This window comes from Melanerpes formicivorus, unplaced genomic scaffold (genome assembly GCF_026170545.1).
Source record: "Melanerpes formicivorus ecotype bairdi unplaced genomic scaffold, bMelFor1.0.p_v2 SCAF_84, whole genome shotgun sequence".
NCBI classification, from domain to species: domain Eukaryota; kingdom Metazoa; phylum Chordata; class Aves; order Piciformes; family Picidae; genus Melanerpes; species Melanerpes formicivorus.
In genome coordinates this window covers 2836678-2858417 of record NW_027142436.1, presented here as the reverse complement: position 1 = coordinate 2858417, position 21740 = coordinate 2836678, and the positions used below count along the sequence as shown (strand labels likewise).

The 21740-nt window shown below is 47.8% G+C and overlaps 1 protein-coding gene across 1 annotated transcript in view; it reads left to right on the top strand.

The window, feature by feature from the left end:
• Window positions 1–21740, top strand: part of KCNH1 (potassium voltage-gated channel subfamily H member 1) — a gene marked incomplete at its 5' end in the record, with an annotated part of 229949 nt that overhangs the window by 28080 nt on the left and 180129 nt on the right.

The following is a 21740-nucleotide window of genomic DNA, read 5'->3' as shown; positions in this document are numbered from 1 at the left end:
GTCTTGAAGAACTGTGTGAATTTGTCTTGTTTTCAAAGCAGCAGAAATATGCATGCCTGTGTATTCATACAGTCATAGAATCACAGAATTGTCAGGGTTGGAAAGGATCTCAAGGGTCATCCAGTTCCAACCCTCTTGCCATGGGCAGGGACACCTCACACAATAGCAGGTTGCTCAGAGCCACATCCAGCCTGGCCTTCAAAACCTCCAGGGATGAAGCTTCCACCACCTCCCTGGGCAACCTGTGCCAGTCTCTCACCACCCTCATATTGAAGACCTTCTTCCTAACATCCAATCTGAATCTACCCATCTCTAATTTTGCTCCATTCCCCCTAGTCCTGTCACTACCAAATTCCCTAAAAAGTCCCCCCTCCCGGAAGTGATTTGCTTTCTGGGCTGCAAGTACTCACTGCTGGCTCCTGTTGAGCTTCTCATCCACCAGCACCCCCAGGTCCTTCTCTTCAGGTCTGCTCTTAAGCCAGTCCCTGCCCAGCCTATATCGGTGATTGGGATTGCCCTGACCCAGATGCAGGACCTTGCACCTCCTGAGGTTGGCTTGTGCCCACCTCTCCAGCCTGTCCAGGTCCCTCTGGATGGCCTCCCTTCCCTCCAGCGTGTCTGCTGCACCACACAGCTTGGTGTCATCAGCAAACCTGCTGAGGGTGTACTCAGTGCCACTGTCCATGGCACCAACAGAGGTGTTTAACAAGCCTGGTCCCCGTTCTGATCCCTGAGGGACTCCATTTGCCACTGGCCTCCACTTGGACATGGACCCATTGACAGTCATTCTTAGAATTGTTGAGGTTTGAAGAGACCTTTGAGATCATCAAGTCCAACTGCTCACCTAGACCTCACAACCCTACCACTGGTAGTGGGATAGCTGATAAGCTACTACCACTAAACTACACCTACATGTCTTTTAAATACCTCTAGGATGGTGACTCCACCACCTCTTTGGGCAGGCTGATAACACTCTCTGTGAAGAAATTTTTTCCTGATCTCCAGCCTGAACCTCCCTTGGCACAGCTTGATTGCATTTCTTCCTGTCCTGTCACTCGTTGCATGTGGGAAGAGACTGACCTCCGCCTCACTCTAGCCTCCTGTGAGGTAGCTGCAGAGGCGATGAGGTCTCCCCTTAGTTTCCTCTTCTGAAGACTAATTGTAGTTCTGAAGACTATTAAAACAGTCCATGAAATAAGTAATTCTGCAGCCTTTTCTGGATGAAATGCTAACATCACTGTCACTTTTTCTTGGAAGATGTTGCCATTGTTGTTTAGTTGAGTAAGGCGATACATTAATGAGATTGGTTTTGAGATTCAGAACTGCTTCCCAGGAGTGGAGATGTTGACATGAAGTGGAGGGAAAGGAAGAATTTGCTTCTAAAAGTGTGAAGTCTTTCTATTCAGTGAACTTAGGAATAGATAAATTATATACATATAGAGCATATGTGTGTCCCTGCACACAGTGAGAGTACAGGTGTAGTGTGATGTTTAAAAGAATGGAAGGAGAGCATATAGGTTTTTGTCTTGATGTTTGATAGTCTAAAATGATTTTTAATAGAATGGATTTTATTGTGCAAAGTTCTTGTATCTCTGGGGAATTCCAGACCTGATGTGTGCTACCCTGAGGAGCATTGCCAGGTGGTGCAGTTTTGCAAGGCTTTTCTTGGTCTACGCTGGGGAGAGGCCTTGAGCACAAGCCCTGCAAGGAGAGGCTGAGGGAGCTGGGGTTGCTTAGCCTGGAGAAGAGGAGGCTCAGGGGAGACCTTCTTGCTGTCTACAACTCCCTGAAGGGAGGTTGTAGCCAGGTGGGGGTTGGCCTCTTCTCCCAGACAACCAGCACCAGAACAAGAGGACACAGTCTTAATCTGTGCCAGAGGAGGGTTAGGCTGGATGTTAAGAAGAAGTTCTTCACAGTAAGAGAGATTGGCCATTGGAATGTGCTGCCCAGGGAGGTGGTGGAATCACCATCACTGGAGGTGTTTAGGAAGAGACTGGCTGAGGCACTTGGTGCCATGGTTTAGTTGATCAGATGGTGTTGGGTGATAGGTTGGACCTGATGATCTCAAAGGTCTTTTCCAACCTGGTTAATTCTATTCTGTTCTCAGCCACCAATGTATCATCTTCTGCTCGCTACTTACTCCCTGGGTAAAGCTGATCCTTTGGCAGATTTGTGTTATATTAATGCTTTATTACTACTGGTGATCGGCAGCACCAGATCACTTCTATTCCTTTTTTTTTTTTTCTCCAATCTTTCATTATGGTAAATAATTAATCCAGGTAATGTTTACTTAAAAATGCAGGGGTCTGTTAGTGAAGCTGTCCTGAACCAGTACAGATTTTGGCTGTGTTGAGTGCCAGCGTTTGCCTAGTAAAAAGTTTCACAGTATCACAGTATAACTTAGGTTGGGAAGGACCTCGAGGATCATTGAGTCCAACCTAGACCATGGCACCAAGTGCCACGTCCAATCCCCTCTTGAACGCCTCCAGGAACGGTGAATCCACCACCTCCCTGGGCAGCACATTCCAATGACGAATGACTCTTTCAGTGAAGAACTTCCTCCTCACCTTGAGTCTAAACCTCCCCTGGTGCAGCTTGAGACTGTGTCCTCTTGTTCTGGTGCTGGTTGCCTGGGAGAAGAGACCAACTCCCACCTGGCTACAACCTCCCTTCAGGGAGTTGCAGAGGGCAATGAGGTCACCCCTGAGCCTCCTCTTCTCCAGGCTAAGCAACCCCAGCTCCCTCAGCCTCTCCTCACAGGGCTGTGCTCAAGGCCTCTCCCCAGCCTTGTTGCCCTTCTCTGGACACCTTCAAGTGTTTCGATGTCCTTCTTAGACTGAGGGGCCCAGAACTGGACACAGTACTCAAGGTGTGGCCTAACCGATGCACAATACAGGGGCACAATGACCTCCCTGTTTAAGGTCCACGAGCTTGTAGAAGGAAGAATGGGTATGTCACATCAGCAGTGTGTAGACCCTTGGAAAGGTTGATTGAGGTGAATAAGCTGTGTGTGGGCAGGGAGCCCGTGGGGCTAGCTGGGTAATGGTTTTACATTTGGGGCAAAGCATGAGAAAGCACAGCTTGATCTCCATGGCCCTGTCTCTGCTTCAAGATCATCTTCTGCGGGGCAGTACTATTGTCCTCTCAAAGGAAGTGACTGCATGCACTGTCCTACTGACCTCATTGTGGCTGCAGTTTTTGGGGAGAAAATACTTTGCTGTTGGCTATTTTTAAATGTTGCAACTGCTAACTGGATTTGTGAGGGACTACAGCATACTCATTGTGTAGCCCTGAGGATGTATGGTCCTTTAGGCAACTCCACTGAAGGGCAGGTAGGTGAAAAACGCTCTTGATTCCTGACCTCAAATAATACTCATGTGTTTGGGAAGAACTAATGATTTCAAAATAGAGATGAAGTTTCTAGCTTAAGGATTTATCTCCTGTGGAGACTTGATGCATCTGATACACAATATCTCTTACTATCTAACTCTTTTCTTCAGCATACTGCAAATTAGTTTTGTGAAGCAAACTGTCTTCTCATCTGCCAGTGAATTGACCTGCATGGATTTGCTTCACTTTACTGAATGTTTGTGTGTGTATATATGTACATATGTCTATGAGGGTTAATACTGTAGGAAGAAGCAATGAACTCCCAAGGCTCATTTTAGATTAATCAAAATGCTAATGGCATCCTGGCCTGCATCAGGAATAGCATGGCCAGCAGGAGCAGGGAAGTCATTGTGCTCTGTACTCAGCACTGGTCAGGCCACACCTTGAGTCCTGTGTCCAGTTCTGGGCCACTCAGTTTAAGAAGGACATTGAGACACTTGAATGTGTCCAGAGAAGGGCAACAAGGCTGGGGAGAGGCCTTGAGCACAGCCCTGTGAGGAGAGGCTGAGGGAGCTGGGGTTGCTTAGCCTGGAGAAGAGGAGGCTCAGGGGTGACCTTCCTGCTGTCTACAACTCCCTGAAGGGAGGTTGTAGCCAGGTGGGGGTTGGTCTCTTCTCCCAGGCAACCAGCACCAGAACAAGAGGACACAGTCTCAAGCTGTGCCAGGGGAAGTTTAGGCTGGAGGTGAGAAGAAAGTTCTTCACAGAAAGAGGAATTGGCCATTGGAATGTGCTGCCCAGGGAGGTGGTGGAGTCACCATCCCTGGAGATGTTCAAGAGGGGATTGGATGTGGCACTTAGTGCCATGGTTTGGTCATGAGGTGTTGGGTGATAGGTTGGACTTGATGATCTTTAGGTCTCTTCCCAGCTTGGTGATTCTGTGATTCTGTGAACTTTCCAGAAGCTGAAATTGAAGGCAGTTTGGTTTTAGAGAGGACTGCAACAAAGCTGGGGAGGGGTTTGGAGCACAGCCCTGTGAGAAGAGTCTGAGGGAGCTGGGATTGCTTAGCCTGGAGAAGAGGAGGCTCAGGGGAGACCTTCTTGCAGTCTCCAACTCCCTGAAGGGAGGTTGTAGCCAGGTGGGGGTTGGACTCTTCTCCCAGGCAACCAGCACCAGAACAAGAGGACACAGTCTCAAGCTGCATCATGGGAGGTTTAGGCTGGAGGTGAGAAGAAAGTTCTTCACAGAAAGAGGAATTGGCCATTGGAATGTGCTGCCCAGGGAGGTGGTGGAGTCACCATCCCTGGAGGTGTTCAAGAGGAGATTGGATGTGGCACTTGAAGCCATGGTTTAGTTAGTCATGAGATGCTGGGTGATAGGTTGGACTTGATGATCTCTGAGGTCTTTTCCCACCTTATTGATTCCATGTTTCTATGAAGATGTATTTGCTTATCCCTTTTCACAGATAGCCACTAAATTCCTAATGAATAGGGAATATGTCTACAGCAGATCTTTCTGAGAGGCTGATGGTGCCTAACGTCAGGTTTAACACCATTGTCTGGGTCTGTGGAAAGACATCTGCTTTTCATTTTGTAATACTTGGACTTAGAAAAGCTATTTCAAGTTTTAGTTTCTTCCCTGTGGAGACATATGCCCTGACATAACAGTTCTTGTGTATTTAGTTCAGTGAAGCTGTCAGGTTGGGTTGTGTATTGTTTGTTTTGCCTAAGCAATAGCAGAAACCTGAGGACTTCTGTTTGCACTTTACATATCTGGGTGCTGTGTCAGCAACCTCCTTGCTATGCAAGCAGTATAGGGATGAAAATGCCTAAAAATGCTTTGCATTTTCCACTTCTAACAAGCCATAATACAGGTGGATGCTTGCCTATAGGGATTTTGAACAACTGAGCAAAGTCTATCATATCTGAAGTTAGCGTTCTTGGTTGAACTGAAAGAACATTCTGGCTCTGGACTCAGCACTGGTTAGGCCACACCTGGAGTCCTGTGTCCAGTTCTGGGCCCCTCAGTTCAGGAAAGATGTTGAGTTGCTGGCAGGTGTCCAGAGAAGGGCAACAAAGCTGGGGAAGGGTCTGGAGCACAGCCCTGTGAGGAGTGAGCTCTGAGGGAGCTGGGGTTACTTAGCCTGGAGAAGAGGAGGCTCAGGGGAGACCTTCTTGCTGTCTACAACTCCCTGAAGGGAGGTAGTAGCCAGATGGGGTTGGTCTCTTCTCCCAGGCAGCCAGCACCAGAACAAGAAGTCAGTTTTAATGTATTTATCTGCTTTTATGGAGGCTCAGAGGAGACCTTCTTGCTGTCTACAGCTACCTGAAGGGAAGTTGTAGCCAGGTAGGGGTTGGACTCTTCTCCCAGGCAGGCAATCAGCAGCAGAACAAGAGGACACAGTCTCAGGCTGTGCCAGGGGAGGTTTAGGCTGCATGTTAGGAAGAAATTCTTCCCAGAAAGAGAGATTGGCCATTGGAATGTGCTGCCCAGGGTGGTGATGGAATCACCATCACTGGAAGTGTTTAAGAAGAGACTGGATGAGGCACTTGGTGCCATGGTTTAGTTGACTAGACGGTGTTGGATGATAGGTTGGACTTGATGATCTCGAAGTTCTTTTCCAACTTGGTTAATTCTATTCTATTCTATTCTATTCTATTCTATTCTATTCTATTCTATTCTATTCTATTCTATTCTATTCTATTTTATTCTATTCTATTCTGTTCTGTTCTATTCTGTTCTGTTCTGTTCTGTTCTGTTCTGTTCTGTTCTGTTCCGTTCCGTTCCGTTCCGTTCCATTCCATTCCATTCCATTCCATTCCATTCCATTCCATCTCAAGCTGTTGGTGCTTGTTCACATGAAATTCTCCTTCCTGGAGCTACATGGCTTGACTCATTCACAGTATGAGTTTCACTGAGGAAAAGGCACGTGTTCAAATGCTAAGCTAAATCATAAATTTCCCTGTGAACCCTGTAATTAGACCAAATAGTGAGAGGGATCATGGAAAAAGAGCAAAACTAGGAGTTAAAAGGTCAGACTCGAGGGCACACCTGCTTACATACTGTGATAGATGTTTAGCCACTGAGTTCATTAATCAAAACCAACCAGAGGCCAAAGCCACTCATCTTCACTGATCTTGTGCAGCACGAGCACCAGACAGTCTTATAGTGTCATACTATCGTAATGTCATAGGATCAGTCAGGGTTGGAAGGGACCACAAGGATCATCTAGTTCCAACCCCCCTGCCATGGGCAGAGACACCCCACACTAGAGCAGCCTGGCCAGAGCCTCATCCAGCCTGGGCTTAAACACCTCCAGGGACAGGGCCTCAACCACCTCCCTGGACAACACATTCCAGGCCTTCACCACTCTCATGGGGAAGAACTTCCTCCTCACCTCCAGCCTGAATCTCCCCACCTCCAGCTTCATTCCATTCCCCCTAGTCCTATCACTACCTGAGATCCTGAGCAGTCCCTCCCCAGCCTTCCTGTAGCCCCTTTCAGATACTGGAAGGCCACAATGAGGTCACCTCGGAGCCTTCTCTTCTCCAGACTGAACAGCCCCAACTCCTTCAGTCTGTCCTCACAGGAGAGGTGCTCCAGCCCTCTGCTCATCCTTGTGGCCCTTCTCTGAACACCTTCCAGCACCTCCAGATCCCTCTTGGAATAGGGGCTCCAGAACTGGAGGCAGTACTCCAGGTGGAGTCTCAGCAGAGCTGAGTAGAGGGGGAGAATCATCTCCCTTATCCTGCTGGCCACACTTCTCCTGATGCAGCCCAGGATCTGATTTGCTTTGTGCGCTGCAAGTGCACACTGAGAGCTCCTGTTGAGTTTTTTGTCCACCAGCTCCCCCAAGTCTCTCTCCTCAGGGCTGCTTTCCAGCCAGTCCCTGCCCAGCCTGGAGATATTAATAGGGGCACTTCAGCTGTTGTCTTTGATGAAGGTAGGCATGGATTGCAGGAGTGTGGAGCAGGTGTCTCAGCTTTGTTCACCATCGTCTGTGAATAGCCTTTTTTTTCCTCACTAGACATGAAAATAGTCGTGGGGATGCAGTGGTGTAGATGGTTTAATCCAGCTGCACCCACAAAAGCTCGTCTAGGCACAGCCAGAGAAGCAAATGCAGAGCTGTGTTTTACAAGCAATAATGGAATGCAATGAATTTATACAAAATATACAGGATTTACAATATCATACAGGAATTTACAGGAAAGAAAACAATCACAGAAATCCTCCTCACAGGAGGATCCCACCTCGGGTTGCCCCCAACCTCTCTCCCCCTTCCCTTTCCCCTCCAGTTAATTAGATGAAAAAGGAGAAAGAGAGAGAAAAGGATATTAAGGGAATTTGTTAGCTCAAGGCTTTGTTAGGAAGTCAGTTTTTCTTATCTTATCAGTTTCAGTCCAGGGTCAGCAGCATGCATTCTGGCCAAGAAAAGAAAGACAGCCTGAAGCTTCAGTGAGTGAGAGAAAAGAATGTGAGAGATATTTGCTGTGGTACATCTCTCATCTGACCAATGAAATTGGTTTAGAATTAATCTTTGTTTTCCTTTTTACACCCAAACATTCAGCTGGAAAACTCTGCAGCTATCCTTTCTTAAAGGCACAGCCTAACCTGTCACAGAGACTGGTGAAGCCCTGGAATGGGTTGTCCAGGGAGGTGGTCGAGGCCCTGTCCCTGGAGGTGTTTAAGCCCAGGCTGGATGAGGCTCTGGCCAGGCTGATGTAGTGTGGGGTGTCCCTGCCCATGGCAGGGGGGTTGGAACTAGATGATCCTTGTGGTCCCTTCCAACCCTGACTGATACTATGATACTATGATTAAGTAAATTTGAAAACATAATCAGATAGCTTTGTTTACAGCACTCCTGCTGAAAAGAACAGAAATCTGCTAGTAATGTGAACTGTGAGAAGATCTTGGCATGGCACATGGGTCAGTGTTGCTCCTTCACAGCCTCACAGAGGATTATTGTGCCCTGGTGATCCCCAGCAGTGTAGAAGTGTTCAGAGGCTCTGGTGACCAAAGATGGGATGGGATGGGATGGGATGGAATGGAATGGAATGGAATGGAATGGAATAGAATAGAATAGAATAGAATAGAATAGAATAGAATGGAATAGAATGAACCAGGTTGGAAGAGACCTTCAGGATCATCACGTCCAACCTATCATCCACCACCACCTAATCAACTAACCCATGGCACCAAGCACCCCATCAAGTATCCTCCTGAACACCTCCAGTGATGGTGACTCCACCACCTCCCCAGGCAGCCCATTCCAATGGGCAATCACTCTCTCTGTGTAGAACTTCTTCCTAACATCCAACCTAAACCTCCCCTGGCACTGCCTGAGACTGTGTCCTCTTGTTCTGTTGGTGGTTGTCTGGGAGAAGAGACCAACCCCCACCTGGCTACAACCTCCCTTCAGGGAGTTGGAGACTGCAAGAAGGTCTCCCCTGAGCCTCCAGGCTCCAGGCTAAGCAACCCCAGCTCCCTCAGCCTCTCCTCATAGGGCTGTGCTCCAAACCCCTCCCCAGCTTTGTTGCCCTTCTCTGGACACTTTCCAGCATCTCAACATCTTTCCTGACCTGAGGGACCCAGAACTGGACACAGGACTCAAGTTGTGGCCTAACCAGTGCAGTGTACAGGGGCAGAATGAGCTCCCTGCTCCTGCTGGCCACACTGTTCCTGATCCAGGCCAGGATGCCATTGACCTTCCTGGCCCCCTGGGCACATTGTTGACTCATGTTCAGCCTACTATCTACTTGTACCCCCAGGTCCCTTTCTGCCTGGCTGCTCTCCAGCCACTCTGACCCCAGCCTGTAGCTCTGCATGGGGTTGTTACTTTGTGTTATTTAAGGTGTATATGACCAGATTAAAAACAGATTAAATTATACATGGGTAATGTACTTTTGGTTGGGGCAGGCAAAGAAGATAAGTATTCCAAGCCTGTTTATGTGATGTAGCTCTGATGTGGCATCTTGGCTGAAAAGGTTAACACATTTTGAGCTGTACTTCAACTGAATGGATCTAGGGTCTGGCCCCATCTCAGAACTTCATTGCTAGAATAGTCCCAGAAGTTCTGTTCCAAATCACTGCCAGTACCATGCAAATCCAATCAGGATAATTTTTGAAGTGACTTTTTTTGGGTGGTAGTTTTTCCTTCTCCGGGTTCTTACAATCTCTTGCTTCCTGCAGAGCTTAACCTTGCTCTCCAAGACACTGGATGACTTGAAAGGACTGTGAATGCAAATGGAGCAAAAGTAGCTCTGCTTGATAGATGAAAGCTATGAAGTGTTAATGGTTTGGTTTTTATTCACCATGTAAGGGAGAGCTCACATTATAGTAAGATGAGTGTTTTGTTCCCTGTGAGAAATGCTTCTGCACAAGACAATGTGTTTCCATATGCAGGACAGCAAACCTGGGGATTCTGTTTATAATTGTATTCTGAAATGACTGAGGTGCACAAGTGTAGTTTGGAAGAACATGGGGTTCATCTTGTTGGAGTTTTATCCTGGATTCCCATCTGCAAAACTGCCTAAATACCAATAGCACACACAAAAAAACAAGGCAGATCTTTCTCCTTGCAGTCATGCAAGGCCTTTTCACAGTATCACAGTATAGCCAAGGCTGGAAGAGACCTCGAGGATCATTAAGTCCAACCTGTCACCACAGAGCTCATGACTAGACCATGGCACCAAGTGCCACATCCAATCCCCACTTGAACACCTCCAGGGATGGGGACTCCACCACCTCCCTGGGCAGCACATTCCAATGATGAATGACTCTCTCAGTGAAGAACTTTCTCCTCACCTCCAGCCTAAACTTCCCCTGGCACAGCTTGAGACTGTGTCCTCTTGTTCTGGTCCTGTTTGCCTGGGAGAAGAGACCAACCCCTTCCTGGCTACAACCACACTTCCAGGTAGTTGTAGAGAGCAATGAGGTCTCCCCTGAGCCTCCTCTTCTCCAGGCTAAGCAACCCCAGCTCCCTCAGCCTCTCCTCACAGGGCTGTGCTCAAGGCCTCTCCCCAGCCTTGTTGCCCTTCTCTGGACACGTTCAAGTGTCTCAATGTCCTTCTTTAACTGAGGGGCCCAGAAGTGGACACAGCACTCAAGGTGTGGCCTAACCAATGCAGAGTACAGAGGCATAATGATCTCCCTGCTCCTGCTGGCCACACCATTCCTAATGCATTCCTAATGCATTCTTGGCCACCTGGGCACACTGCTGGCTCATGTTTAGGTGGCTGCCAATCAGTACCCTCAGGTCCCTCTCTTTTTGGCAGCTCTCCAGCCACTCTGACCCCAGCCTGTAGCTCTGCATGGGGTTGCTGTGCAGCACCCAGCACTTGGACTTGTTGAATGCCATCCCATTGGACTCCGCCCATCTGTTTAGTTGGTCGAGGTCCCTCTGCAGAGCCCTTCTACCCTCTAGCTGACTAACATCTGCCCCTGAAGCAGCAGCTCTGTTGTTGAAGATTAGAAATCCTGGACAATAAATTGCTTTTGTATGAGAATAATCTGTATTTCAAAGTCTGTTTCTGGCTAAGGAAAACTCAGTTAGATAGGCATGGGGAAAAAATAGCAGAATAGGACATCCATTCATATGCCACTTGTCATCCAGCATGTAGAATATGACAGAACATCTGAAACTTCTCCTAAGCACTTTTCACTTCTGTATGAGTTTCAAAAGTGATGTAGTTGTTTTAATATATAATTGCTACAGGACTCAAAGAGGCCTGCTGGTGGAGTAGAAACAGCTTGCATATAGATGTAATACATAAGTGGCTTTGGATCCTGATGCATCCCAAACCACTCCCGTGAGCTATTTCATGGCCTCCTGAGATCTAACAAGGATTAGTTTTGCTTGCCACAGAAGTCAGTTTTAATGTATTTATCTGCTTTTATGGAGGCTCAGAGGAGACCTTCTTGCTGTCTACAACTACCTGAAGGGAGGTTGTAGCCAGGAAGGGGTTGGTCTCTTCTCCCAGGCAACCAGCACCAGAACAAGAGGACACAGTCTCAAGCTGTGCCAGGGGAAATTTAGGCTGGAGGTGAGGAGAAAGTTCTTCATGGAGAGAGTTGTTAGCGACTGGAATGTGCTGCCCAGGGAGGAGGTGGAGTCGCCATCCCTGGAGGTGTTCAAGAGGGGATTGGATGTGGCACTTGGTGCCATGGTCTAGTCATGAGGTCTGTGGTGACAGGTTGGACTCGATGATCTTTGAGGTCTCTTCCAACCTTGGTGATACTGTGATGCTGTGAAAAAAAGAAATAGGGGAATATTTGTCCCTGGCATCTGTCCTCCAGAGCAGCCGTTATGCACAGAGCCCTCTCTCCTGAGACCCAGCACCCTCCACTGATGGGAAGTAGAGGATAACCTCTCTCTTTGCTTCTGCTCCCATCTGTGGCCTTTTGCTTGTGCTTATTACTATTATTATTAAAGTGCTTCTACCATATTACTTTTGTTATATTTTCCCCTCTCCCCTGTCCATCCCATAAAGGGAGTGACAGAGTGGCTTTGGTGGGCATTTGGCTCTCAGCCATGGCCAAACCACCACATCTGCTAAAATGCAAGTATGTGTTACTACAGATACCCACTACAATGGCACCTGTGTTGGTCTATCCACTCAGCATGGCCATACATTCTCAGCTAGTTCTTGAACTATCCCCAGGCAGAGTTCCCTGCATCCAGCAGTGCTCTCAAATAATGGGCAAGTCCTGTCCCTCACTGTCTCAGCCTGCCCTTCCTGAAGAGCCTGTCCGTTGCAGGGCTTTAGTTATGTGAACCATCCCACCATGTCTCCATGATCCCAGTGAGGTCATCTCACTATAACTGTACATAGTCCTTTTAGCTCTTCCTCTTTGGTTCCCATGGTACCTGCAGTGGTGTAGTGGTTTCTGAGAGGCATCAGCACATGCTGACTCCCCAGAGCAGGCTGGGAGTGGCACTGCAATAGGCTGTCTGATTATCAGGGCAGCTTTTTGGAAAAACAGGAAAAGTGAGAGGCAGGTGGGTCAGATTTATTTTTCCTCACTGGTGTAAGAGAAGACAGTACACTCCTTGCAAAAGCTACCACAGACAAATCAATGAAAGCTTCTCCATGTCTGTCTCAGGCTATGGGAACAGCAGTAAAGACCTTTGAGATCACTGAGTCCAACCTATCACCCAACACCATCAACCAATCCACTAAACCATGGCACAAAGTGCCCCATCCACTCTCTTCCTAAACACCTCCAGTGATGGTGACTCCACCACCTCCCTGGGCAGCACATTCCAATGGGCAATCTCTCTTTCTGTAAAGAACTTCTTCCTAACCGCCTAAACCTCCCCTGGCACAGCTTGAGACTGTGTCCTCTTGTTCTGGTGCTGGTTGCCTGTGAGAAGAGACCAACCCCCACCTGGCTACAACCTCCCTTCAGGGAGTTGGAGACAGCAAGAAGGTCTCCCCTGAGCCTCCTCTTCTCCAGGCTAAGCAACCCCAGCTCCCTCAGCCTCTCCTCACAGGGCTGTGCTCCAAACCCCTCCCCAGCTTTGTTGCCCTTCTCTGGACACCTTCCAGCATCTCAACATCTTTCCTAAACTGAGGGCCCCAGAACTGGACACAGGACTCAAGGTGTGGCCTAGCCAGTGCTGAGTACAGGGGCAGAATGACCTCCCTGCTCCTGCTGGCCACACTGCTCCTGATGCAGGCCACAGACAAATCAATGAAAGCTTCTCCATGTGTGTTTCAGACTATGAGAACAGCAGTACCTACGAGGCAGAGATCTGTCTGACTCTGCCAAGCATCTTCTGAGCTATGACTTGAAGCTGCCCAGGGGGTGGATGCTTCTGTTTTCCAGAAGCTTGTCCTTTCAGGGCAGTACAGCTGACCATCTGGTTTTTGGGCTCCTGCTGGTCTGTCAGTAAATGCCCTGACAGGTGTGAGATGGAAGCATGGAGCTACTGAGTTTCTCTTGCTGCTTTTCCTTTCATACTGGGTCGTGTGTGGGTGGACAAAGGAGGGAGCAGGTGTTGAGAGGGAAACGGAACCTGCAATTGAACCTACGAGTTCTTCTTTTCTATTTTCAAACTCTCACACTTATTTTTTGACTGCTTCCCAAAATAAACAGAATCTTTCATGGTCCATGTTTTAAGATGTTAGTTTCCTTGCACTAGTTACAGCCTTGTAGGCCAAGAGATAAGCAGTTTTTCTCCTCTTTGGTGTTTGTGGCCGGTAGAGCATAGCTTGAAGCAGACAAAGCCTTCAAAAGGGAATTTGAGATACTTCTGTATATGAAGGTCATGAGGTAAATATGCCAAGTGAACTGTACTGATTCTATCAGGTCTGATTGTTGTACTGTACAAAGTGTATGAGATTCTGATTGTGATTATGCCAATATAAAAGGTATGTCCCTTCATGTGGGTGTAGTTCAGATCCACAATGGAGTTCTCTTTTATTCATGCACAGAATTCAGTAATACAGAAGACTGGAGAGAAAACTACTCTTTTATGGGACCATTGTGTTATATTATCAGGCAGCCAGGCAGAAGAAAATGTTCTGAGTCATTACCACTTTGGGGTGAAAGGGAAAATACGCTGAAGCAGGTAACTATAGTAGAGAGATATGAATGGTTCAGTACATGGAGTGCTGGTGCAATGGCAAGGGTCCATGGTGCGGTGAAATGGGCACTTCAACATAGTTTCATAGTTTCATAGTTTCATTCAGGGTTGGAAGGGACCACAAGGATCATCTAGTTCCAACCCCCCTGCCATGGGCAGGGACACCCCACATCAGATCAGGCTGGACAGAGCCTCATCCAGCCTGGGCTTAAACAGGACAGGGCCTCAACCACCTCCCTGGACAACACATTCCAGGGTTTCACCACTCTCATGGGGAAGAACCTCCTCCTCACCTCCAGCCTGAATCTCCCCACCTCCAGCTTCATTCCATTCCCCCTAGTCCTATCACTACCTGAGATCCTGAGAAGTCCTTCCCCAGCCTTCCTGTAGCCCCCTTCAGATACTGGAAGGCCACAATGAGGTCACCTGGGAGCCTTCTCTTCTCCAGACTGTACAGCCCCAACTCCTTCAGTCTGTCCTCACAGGAGAGGTGCTCCAGCCCTCTGCTCATCCTTGTGGCCCTTCTCTGGACACGTTCCAGCACCTCCACATCCCTCTTGTAATAGGGGCTCCAGAACTGGACACAGTACTCCAGGTGGGGTCTCCCCAGAGCTGAGTAGAGGGGGAGGATCACCTCCCTTGCCCTGCTGGCCACACTTCTCCTGATGCAGCCCAGGATCTGACTGGCTTCCTGGGCTGCAAGTGCACATTGAGAGCTCCTGTTGAGCTTTTTGTCCACCAGCACCCCCAAGTCTCTCTCCTCAGGGCTGCTTTCCAGCCAGTCCCTGCCCAGCCTGGATTTGTGCCTGGGATTGCCTCCACCCAGATGCAGGACCCTGCACTTGCTCTTACTGTACTTCATGAGGTTGGCTTGTGCCCACCTCTCCAGCCTGTCCAGGTCCCTCTGGATGGCCTCCCTTCCCTCCAGCTGTCTGCTGCACCACACAGCTTGGTGTCATCAGCAAACTTGCTGAGGGTGCACTCAATGCCACTGTCCATGGCACCCACAAAGATGTTGAACAAGACAGGTCCCAGGACTGATCCCTGAGGGACTCCGCTTGTCACTGGCCTCCACTGGGACATGGACCCATTGACAGCCACACTTCAATGGCCAGTGAAATACTGGGGCAGATAAGACAGTCAGAAAAGCTAGGGAGGTAAGAGAGCCTGAAGGCAGCCACTCTTCTCAAGCTGCTCACTTTCAGTTGTGAGAGACTGCTATGAAGCTTGCATTTTCTTGCTGCGTTGGGAGAGTAGCTGTGGTAGAAGGAGCTAGCTTCCAGCCTTGCATGCTCTGCACAAGCACATGTCAATCAGTTTTGATGACATAAATACCATCCTTTTGTGGCAATGCCAGCGATGAGCAGTGTGAGCAGTCTGGCAGTGCAGGCCTAGAGCCTGACATGGTGGTAGGCCATGCTCAGCATAAGTGCAGAGCCAGCTAGCAGTGTAGCAAAGCAGTGCTGTGCCTGCAGCATGTAACTAGAACAGGGCACTGGCAGCTATAAACATGGAAAGTTATCTTGGGACAGCAGGACCTGCACCTGCATCAACAACCTCCTTGTGTCGTTAGTAGTTGGACCAATAATCTCTAACAGTGCGATGTGTGGTCACTCAGAGGAACCAATGAAGCCATGCCAACGAGGCTCTCCAAGGTTATATAAGTTGTAGAAGTTCCCTTGCTAGGCACTTCTGCCTTTCCTGTCTCCTCTTCTTCTACACTTTACTGTGCTATACTCATACTACAGGCCTGCCCCACAGGCCTGCAACACTGGAACAATAAAGGAACAATAGTCGATCATATTGGTCAGCCATATTGATTCCAATCTCCATCGCCCCCATATCCTTCTAGTAGTAGCAGTTATGGGATTTTCCTTCCTACTGCTGTTCTGTAAGCCACATCATGGCTGTGACCTCTTCAGCAGAGATTTAAATACACCATAGAAGCGGAGGGCAGTAGGGAGGGAATTTGGAAAAGCATTTGGCAGCTGCAGGTGAATGAGAGATTGTTTCCTGTAAGAGTTGGTGTTGGGTATTGCCAGATATCCCATATGCAAACATGGCATACCGACCTGGCAGGGCTTCAGGCCAGACTCTCTAGGCCCAGGCTTTAATGTAACACTGGAGATAGCTGAAGAGTTTGATTAACTTGGGGTAAAAGGGCAGTGGAAGAAGCAGCTTCCCAGAAGGCAGCAGTGTGGATGGAGAAAAAACCCAAGCTGCTGTGTTTGTGTGTGTGCTGCTAGTGTTGCTGTCCCCCTGTAAGTGCTGTCTCTAAGCCTGCACTGCCTGAGAGTACTGCTTTATACTTTTAAGAAGAAAGTATTGGGTTTTGTACTGTTTTATAAGCTGTGATGCACAAAGTGGATGATGCAGAGTGATGTTTGCCTGAGGCTGCACAGTCAAATTCCCAGCTAGATGCTAACAGGAAAGTTTTCTCCCTGACCTACACAGCAGTACTTCTTTTTTAACAGCTTTGGAGGACCTTATCACCAGTCATCAATTGTCTGGTAGACCAAATAAATTCCTGTAAGGCAGGGTTAGCTTCCCAAACAACTTGCTGTTTGAAGTGCCCACTAATTGCAGGTCATTTAAAATGCTACAGGACTGCTTGCTCCTCACGGTTCAACGGGCTGTAGATTCATCTGAAGTGCAAAGAGAGCACTTACTGTAATTACAGAGGAGAAACAGCAAGTTTCTTCCAGGGCTCTGCTGAGCCCATGTCCAGTGTGGGCCGGGAAAGCAAACTGCCCTTCTGTGCCCCAGGTCTGAATGATCAGCATATAAATGTGCCATATGAAGGGAACAATCAGCACACAATCCACAGAACCTGTTTTACCCGAAGGATCAGGTTTTACTTTTGCATGGATTTCTTCTCCTCTGACTCCAGCGGCGCTGTTCAAGTGTTCTGGAAGGAGTTTCAAAGGCTTTGACCCCAAAGGAGCTACCAGTGTTCTGAGAGCTTTTGCAGAAAAGGCAGGCAAAACATCTCTCACTGAAGTGTTGGATTTCTTCTGAGGCTGACTCAGAATCTCTGCTTGTACATGCACTTTCTCTTCCTTGTATAATGATTAGGGGATTGGATGTGGCACTTGAAGCCATGGCTTAGTTCGTCATGAGGTGTTGGGTGGCAGGTTGGACTTGATGATCTCTGAGGTCTTTTCCAACCTTATTGATTGATTCTATGGTATTGGGATAGTTTATTCCAATTCTGTCAGTTTTGAGAGTTCGAACAAACAACAAAAAAAAGCAGAATAGAATAGAATAGAATAGAATAGAATAGAATAGAATAGAATAGAATAGAATAGAATAGAATAGAATAGGAGTAGAATAGGAGTAGAATAGAGTAGAATAGACCAGGTTGGAAGAGACCTCCAAGATCATCACATCCAACCTATCATCCCACACCATCTAATCAACTAAACCATGGCACCAAGCACCCCATCCAGTCTCTTCCTAAACACCCCCAATGATGGTGACTCCACCACCTCCCCAGGCAGCACATTCCAATGGGCAATCACTCTCTTTATGAAGAATTTCTTCCTAACCTCCAGCCTAAACCTCCCCTGGCACAGCTTGAGACTGTGTCCTCTTGTTCTGGTGCTGGTTGCCTGGGAGAAGAGACCAACCCCCACCTGCCTACAACCTCCCTTCAGGGAGTTGTAGACAGCAATGAGGTCTCCCCTGAGCCTCCTCTTCTCCAGGCTAAGCAACCCCAGCTCCCTCAGCCTCTCCTCACAGGGCTGTGCTCCAAACCCCTCCCCAGCTTTGTTGCCCTTCTCTGGACTCCTTCCAGCAACTCAACATTGTTGACAGAATTGGACACTATTTCTTATGTTGTCACATAATTTTTCTGTTACTCCTTGGCAAGATACAATATCTTCATGGATGCTTGATAATTTATGTTTTGACTTCTGATTTTCCCCTCTTTGTACATGGTGAACCTGACTTTACATTGCTCAAACTCTGAGGCAAAAGAGATCTGTGAGTCCCTATAAAAAATGAATTAAGCTGGCCTTAAGAATTTTAACTGTATCTATACTGGTGACTCACTGGAAAACTTTGACCTTGGACAGCAGGAGATAAGGCAGGCATGAGAGATGTGATTTTTCAGTTAATGATGCACATTTCTAGATGCCAGTGGCATCTAAGCAAGCTATTTCACAGGGCACTGTTAAAATGGGATTGAAAATAGACAAATCTAATGGCATAGGCTAGTTACAGTATCACAGTATAACTAAGGTTGGAAGAGACCTCGAGGATCATCGAGTCCAACCTATCAACACAGACCTCATGACTAGACCATGGCACCAAGTGCCACATCCAATCCCCTCTTGAACGCCTCCAGGGATGGTGACTCCACCACCTCCCTGGGCAGCACATTCCAATGATGAACAACTCGCTCGGTGAAGAACTTTCTCCTCACCTCGAGTCTAAACCTCCCCTGGCACAGCTTGAGACTGTGTCCTCTTGTTCTGGTGCTGGTTGCCTGGGAGAAGAGACCAACCCCTTCCCGGCTACAGCCACCCTTCAGGTAGTTGTAGAGGGCAATGAGGTCTCCCCTGAGCCTCCTCTTCTCCAGGCTAAACAACCCCAGCTCCCTCAGCCTCTCCTCACAGGGCTGTGTTCAAGGCCTCTCCCCAGCCTCATTGCCCTTCTCTGGACACGTTCAAGTGTCTCAATGTCCTTCTTAAACTGAGGGGCCCAGAACTGGACACAGGACTCAAGGTGAGGCCTAACCAATGCAGAGTACAGGGCACAGTGACTTCCCTGCTCCTGCTGGCCACGCAGAGAAGAGCAACAAAGTTGGTGAGGGGTTTGGAACACGAGCCCTATGAGGAAAGACTGAGGGAGCTGGGGTTGCTCAGCCTGGAGAAGAGGAGACTCAGGGGTGACCTTATCACTCTCTACAGCTACCTGAAGGGAGGTTGTAGGCAGGCGGATGATGGTCTCTTCTCCCAGGCAGCCAGTACCAGAACAAGAGGACACAGTCTCAGGCTGCGCCAGGGGAGGTTTAGGTTGGATGTTAGGAAGAAGTTCTATACAGAGAGAGTGATTGCCCATTGGAATGGGTTGCCCGGGGAGGTGGTGGAGTCGCCGTCATTGAAGGTGTTCAGGAGGAGACTTGATGGGGTGCTTGGTGCCATGGGTTAGCTGTTTGGGTGGGTGGGATTGGTTGATGGGTTGGACACGATGATCTTGAAGGTCTCTTCCAACCTGGTTTGGTTTATTCTAATAAAGGTTTTATTCTACTATTCCTAATGCCATCTTAAACCCCCTAGTTACTGGTGGAACCAACTGCACTTTCAGTGACAGCATTAATTTTTCTGGTCCTGTCAGGAAGGAGCTGCAGGTTGCAGATATGCTGTCTCTCTAATGAGAGGGATGACTGCACCTTCCCAGTATCAGCTGATAAGCTCAGCGCTGATATCTATGCAACCGCAACACTGTATTGTGCTTCTCTATTCCCTGTGTGGTCTCTTTGCTGTTCCTGTGCTGTATCATTGTGTGGTGAATGCACTGAGTATGCTGTAATTCAGACTGTGGGCTTGAAAAATTACAATCAAACAAGTAAACAGAGCAAAACAACTGTGATCATCCATTCAAAACAGCTTGATTGGACCAGTGTCTTCACATTAGAAAGGGAAAGAAAACTCAACCCCCAAACAAAGAGCTTTTTTACTGAGGGCTTTGTGTTTTCCACAGGCTGATGATGTGTTTTATATTATTGCTTGTGTTCTGAGGCCTTCCCACCATTGCTGATTCCACTGCTATTATCTGTCTGCTGCCATCATGATGGTATTAGAAACAAAAAGTAGCGATGTCTATAATTAGAGCTGTCTACACATTTCCCTTCTAGTTTCCATCTGACTCATGTTCCTAAATCTCCAAACGTTTCCATTTCCAAGTTGAAATGATTAAGGTCAGCCATTTCTGTGAGAGCAAGGGTGCTGCTTGTCCATTTAGCAAAGAAAGATTTTGATCTTCAAAGCAGATCTGTAAGAACAGCAGGGCTGCAAATTGAAGTTTGGCAGCAAGAAGATGCTCGTAAAGGAGAATTCTTAGGGAAAAGAAGGAACCTTCTTTCAAGAAAGATACCAACAAGGTAAGGATCTTTCATAGTGACCCTTGGAAAATGCTGGCCTTAAAAGACACAGAGGATGATGCAGTAGTGAGCTAGCCATATATAGCTTAATGGCAATGGAAGTGCTGTATAGACATAAAAGTTGTATGTATTGCTTCTCCGGATAAACCACAAGAGAACGAATCATAGAAGCAACAGGGAGATGCCTGACTTCACTGTGACTCACTAAAGATGGACATATTTAGCTCCTGAAAGCCACTGCTCTGAGAATGAGCTAAGACATATAGGCACCCTTTAGCTGCCAATGCCTGCAGCCCAGCCTGGCAGGCTGACCACATCTGTACGCTAGGAGTTAGCACTCACTGGGAGAGACAGAATGCCTTGGCCATCCGGTGCAACCACAGCAGCATCTGGTAGTGGACAGATGCTGATGGAGTTTAGGCATGTGTGAAACTTGGCATCTGGGAAACCATGGGAAGTGAGGAGCAGATTGAATGTTTAAATACTGGGCAGTGTATACCTGCACCAGAACAAGAGGACAGAGTCTCAAGCTGCACCAGGGGAAGTTTAGGTTGGAGGTGAGGAGAAAGTTCTTCACTGAGTGAGTCGTTCGTCACGGGAATGTGCTGCCCAGGGAGGTGGTGGAGTCACCGTCCCTGGAGGGGTTCAGGAGGGGATTGGATGTGGCACTTGGTGCCATGGTTTAGTCATGGGGTCTGTGGTGACAGGTTGGACTTGAGGATCTTTGAGGTCTCTTCCAACCTTGGTGATACTGTGGTACTGTGCAGGATTAGCTAAACTGATATTTGGTAGCCACAGCTTTGTAAGCTTGCCCTAAAGAGCACAGACATGGTTTTCTGCAGCCAGTTCTGTGCAAAGCTGTGTTGCTGGCACAGCTGTCTGTTAACATGTTTCCTGGCCAGTCAAGCATGACTTCTTGGCATGTGATGTATTGTCTAAAGTTGGAACTTTCTGTTTTTCTGAGATCCTTAAATGTGCCCCCCTTTGTCTCAGGCTGTGCCAGGGGAGGTTTAGGTTGGATGTTAGGAGGAAGTTCTACACAGAGAGAGTGATTGCCCATTGGAATGGGCTGCCCAGGGAGGTGGTGGAGTCACCATCACTGGAGGTGTTCAGGAGGAGACTTGACGGGGTGCTTGGTGCCGTGGTTTAATTGTTTAGGTGGGTTGGATTGGCTGATAGGTTGCACACGATGATCTTGAAGGTCTCTTCCAACCTGGTTTATTATTCTATTCTATTCTATTCTATTCTATTCTATTCTATTCTATTCTATTCTATTCTATTCTATTCTATTCTATTCTATTCTATTCTATTCTATTCTATTCTATTCTATTCTATTCTATTCTCAAATTCCCTTCTGCTGTGCTCCTCTCTAGCCTGCTGTGGTAGCAGAGAGTGTTGCCTGTGCTACATTTTGGGCACTGGTTTTTACAATTTGTAAGTTAATTGGTGATGTCTGTGTGCTGCAATTAACTTAATTGTGGGCTTGATTATGTTAATTAAACTTTTGTCTCAGACATCAGCTGTGTAATGATTAGCCTTCAGACTCCTCCTCAATTGGGGTCATTCTGACACTTGCTGGTTTGGGTTGGCAAAGTTGTGTAGTGAGTGCACTGTGCTGACTCATAGTGTCATAGTATCAGTCAGGGTTGGAAGGGACCACAAGGATCATCTAGTTCCAAGCCCCCTGCCATGGGCAGGGACACCCCACACTAGATC